Consider the following 5,000-nt stretch of genomic DNA (forward strand, 5'->3'; position numbering starts at 1 on the left):
TCATATCCTGTAGTTTCTCTCTCTCTCTCTCTCTCTCTCTCACACACACACACACACACACACACACACACACACACACACACACACACACACACACACACCTACAAAATCAGTCTTCAAATCCATATATTATCATTTTTTTTCATCTGACGGAACAGGGCCACCCGAAAAACTAATATATTAAATTCTGGGTGTATGAAATTCTGAGAGTCCCAGTTTTTAGGCAGCAGTCTCCTTGGTTACTAGTCAAAATTAGCCTTCAGTCTGACTACACCTGGCCATCAGATTGAGCTAAAAAGGAGCTATGAATACTTGTCAACTTGGAATAACTACACTATATGAAGGGATGGTGTGGCTCTGATAAATTTCCTAGGGTGTAAACGGACTTTTGACTATAATAGTAAGCCCCTTTCTACCCGGCTAGTCCAGCTGGAACGTGCTACGGTTTTGGCTCGTGTGGGAGGTGGTGATTAGACAGGAATGTGTGTATGTGTGTGTGTGTGTGTGTGTGTGTGTGTGTGTGTGTGTGTGTGTCGGAGAGAGAGAGAGAGAGAGAGAGAGAGAGAGAGAGAGTCATGCACGCCTACTCATTCAGTTCCTCAAACACAAACGCGGAACCTCCCTTACACACACACACACACACACACACACACACACACACACACACACACACACACACAGAAGGAAGTAGACAGCGTGAACCGGATGTAAAAAATCTGGGAATTCATGTGTGTGTGTGTGTGTGTGTGTGTGTGTGTGTATTTTGAGAGAGAGAGTGAAAGAGGTAAAAAAACAGGTGTTGAAAAGTCCATCTCTTGTTACATATCTCTTGTTCACAGCCCTCTCTCTCTCTCTCTCTCTCTCTCTCTCTCTCTCACCCTTTTTCCTCATTTCCTTCAGTATTCCTTTTTTCTCATCCACACTCCATTTTCTTCCTCCTCCCTCCTCTCTCTCCCTCCTCCCTCCTTCCCTTCCTTCCTCCTTCCCTTCCTCCCTCCTTCCCTTCCTCCCTCCTTCCCTTCCTCCCTCCTTCCCTTCCTCCCTCCTTCCCTTCTCCTCCCCCCTTCCTTCCTTCCCCCTCTGTCCCTCCACCTCCCTTCCTCCCTTTCCTCACTCTTTCCCTCCTCCTCCTCCCTTCCCCCCTTCTCTCTCTCTCTCTCCCTCCCCTTCCCTTCCTCCCTTCCCTCTCTCTCTCTCTCTCTCCCTCTTCCTCCCTTCCTCCTCTCTCTACCTCCTCCACCCTTCCCCCTCTCTTTCCTGCCTCCTCCCTTTCTCCGCTTCCCCACTTTTTTCTTCTTCCTCCCTTCCCTCTCTATTTCCCTCCCTCCTCCCTCCCTCTCCTCTCCCTTTCTTCTTCCCTCCCCTTTCTTTCTCTCCTCCCTCCCTCCCTCCCTCTCTCGTCCTCCCTCCCAGATAAATCCATCCGATTTCTTATCAATGTCATCTGACATTTGGCTAATCTTTGTGCCACCCTCTCTCTCTCTCTCTCTCTCTCTCTCTCTCTCTCTCTCTCTCTCTCTCTCTCTCTCTCTATTATTTTTTGTTAGTATTTTTTCTTCTATATTCTCTTCCTTTTCTGTGCCTTCTCAACATCTTTCTTCATTAGAGAGAGAGAGAGAGAGAGAGAGAGAGAGAAAGAGAAGGATGGCAACAATGAGTGAAAGCGTGGAACAGAGAATGAATGGGGTGTGACCTGAGAGAGAGAGAGAGAGAGAGAGAGAGAGAGAGAAGGATGGCAACAATGAGAGAATGAGTGTGGTGTGACCTAAGAGAGAGAGAGAGAGAGAGAGGAGTGCAGCGGTCCATTGATAACAGAATGGTGTCTAGTTAGTCACGCATTTTTTTTTAACCTAGCGCTAAATTTTCTTCTCGTAAATTGCGAGGATTACCAATATTTTCCGTTTTTATGTGTTTTTTTCTTTACGTTTAAATTTCTGGAAGTTTGTGAGAAGTCTTGTTGTGCTTATGTGATGATGATTTTTTTTTTAGGTGTTTTTTTTTTAATGTGTTGACTGTTTCTGTAATTTGTGAGGATGCTTTAGGGTATGATTATGTAGTTCTGTTTTTCGTAATATATTTGTTTGTGTTGTGTTTTAGTTTCTTTTCATTAAGTTGAGAGGATTCATTGTTTTTTTTTAGGTGGCTTTGTTAAGTGTTTTTTCTTACCGTTTTTATCATACATTTTACTACTGATGTTTTTAAATTTGAGGCTATTGGTCTTTACGCTTATGTGGTTTTGTTTGCGTCATAAATTGGGTTATTCCTGAAGCTGTATTTATGGACTGCTGTTCTTGTACACACTGAGGTGGTTTGGCCATGTGGGGAGGATGGAGAGTGAGAGACTGATGAGGAGAGTGTATGTGAGTGAGGTGGAGGGGAGAGAGAGAGGGGAAGGCCAGGGATGAGATGGAGAGATGGAGTGGAGAGGTATATGAGAGAAGAGGGTGTGAATTGTGAGCAGGGCGGTGAAATGGCGGGGGACAGGGTGACCTGGAGTCGATTTGTTTGTGGCCACCCCGTATAAGGGATTAACGCACCTGGCAATAGATAGATAGATAGTTCTTGTACATATACTTAAGTATGTCATTTGTGAGGATCCCTTGTATTATGCTTGAAGTTCTGCTATTTTCCAGTTAATTAGTGTACGGTACATATTTCCTGTGTTACCTTATGTGCTGCTGTTTTGTAGTTACTTGGTGTTCAGTATCTATTTCCACTTATGTTTCTGAGCTGCGGTTTTGTTGTTAATTGGTGTACGGTATATATTTCCTGTTTTATATTTCTGAGCTGCAGTTTTGTTGTTAATTGGTGTATGGTATATATTTCCTGTGTTGTGTTTATGCGCTGCTGTTTTGTTGTAAAGTGAGTGTTTTATTGTTAGGGTTCTTTGCAACGTAGTCTTTGTGTTATGTTTTTGTTGTTTTATAATTATTGGTTAACTCGTTTTGGTGAAAGATGTGTTCCTTTTATGCTGGACGATTCTCTTCAGCTGGGGGTAGATATGTAAAGTCTTGTAGTTGCTTGGAAAACTTGAATTATTGTTATTGATTGCTGATGATTTAAGTGAAGGATAGTTAGAATAATTTTGCTGTACAGTAATGTTTTGGAAATGCAGTAGTATTAATGTTTGTCTGTCTGTCTGTCTGTCTGTCTGTCTCTCTCTCTCTCTCTCTCAAAAGGTTGGTTCCAATCACGTTTCCCTTTTTAATTAATGAGACAGTAAAATTACGTTAACACAGCATATTGCTCCAGTTTTATTGTTGTATATGGTTTAGTTTGAGGTTCCTAAATCGAATGTTTTTTTAACTGAGAAAGGTAGTGTATTGTGGAGGTTGTCATTGCAGAGTTATTGTTATTGATGTTTTTTTTCAATTTTAGTTTTTTTTTTTTATTTGTCCTCATTGGTTCGAGATGTGTGTTAGTAATTACTATTGTGAATGGTTTGCTACAATTGTTTTCCTAATTGTTAAGTGTGGAAAGTTATTTATTGTTCTGCTTGAGTTCTGAATTGTCATTTTGAAACGAAGTGCTGTCTCATGAAGTGTCGTGTAGTTGAGTATGTGATTTTTTCTCTCTGGTAACCTGTTTATTGCTATTGATAAGAAATGTCATGAAGCATTTCTTATTTTTGTCTTGCTGCTGAAGAAAAAGATGTTTAAATGTTGTGCAGAAGTTGTATTTCTCTTTGCTTTACTGTGTTCAATTCTGGACAGTAATACCGCCCCACTTTTTGCTTGAACTTTTATGAAACTCTTGCACATTATTCTGAAACGTGTGTTAGACTGTGAAGATTACATTTCTAGTTTTTGACAGTCTTTGTTCACTCTCTGCATTTCTGCAATGAAGTGGATTGATATTTATGTCTGCAGGTGCATGTTGTAGGTATTAAGATGTACATATGTTGGTGGTAGGTGATGGCGACCATCATCCAGTCACTTGATGTAGTGCTGCCTACTTCTTCCTTCACCTTCATCATTCTTTTTATGTGTTTGCCCTCCCCTCTTGACTTTTATCCCATCTTTCCTATCACCTTTTATTACTCTTCTTTCCTTTTCAGGTGGCTTTACATTGAATGACAAGCCAAATGGTTCCCTGTAAGCCAGGAAACCATTTACAGTGCTGGGTGGTAACCATATAACCAACCCACACGTGTTCCTTACGTGTCAGCAGGTGGGTTGGAGGGTGGTCAGTGTCCCTCCCCTTAAAAAATAACTGACTCGGAGATACATGGCCACCCCTTACATGATTATGGCTTCTGACAATAGATAGATAGACAGATAGACAGACAGACAGGCATACTTGTGTTGCATTGTCTGACTGCTGTTTTGAAGAGATGTTTGAGGAAAACGATTTAATAAATACTTTTATGTGCTGGTCTTTTATTAAAACTTGATGGACAAATTGTTGCTGAGAAATGGGTTATCAGTGTGAGTTCTTATACTTACCTTTTTACTCTGTTGACATTTTATAATGGTATTGTATTCATGCAAACATCAGGCTGTTTTGTTTTTAATGTTTAGAGAGACTTTTCAGACTGGAGGCGTTTGGTTATTGCCTTCATTAATCCCTTCATGACTAGAGACCTTTTCTAAGTTAAATACAGTCAAGTGCTAGCAAGACTAATTGAAAGTCATCATCGGACTGAACGGTATATTAGACTGAAAGTTGTAATGTTAACAAAAACAGAGACTTTTGGTATATTACTTTATGATTTGTTGTTGATGAAAAAGGTCTTATAATTTGTACTGCTGGTCTGCTGTTGTGTTACTGTAAACTGTAAAGGTTATGAATTGGTTACTGATTTTGAAAGAGTTGTTGAAAAGCATCTGTTATGATTTTATTTATATTGATTTTGTTATTGTGGCATAAAGGTTTTGTTAAGAAATTTTTATGGTGTTCTAGGGTTTTGTTAAGAAATATAGTGGTGTTGTGGTGTTCTAATGAGAGTTGGTGAAAGCATGTTATGAATATTTTTTGTACTTATTTTATTACTGTGTGGT

Source organism: Coenobita brevimanus, chromosome 57 (assembly GCF_032717465.1).
Source record: "Coenobita brevimanus isolate Jiangsu-jjx chromosome 57, ASM3271746v2, whole genome shotgun sequence".
Classification (NCBI taxonomy): domain Eukaryota; kingdom Metazoa; phylum Arthropoda; class Malacostraca; order Decapoda; family Coenobitidae; genus Coenobita; species Coenobita brevimanus.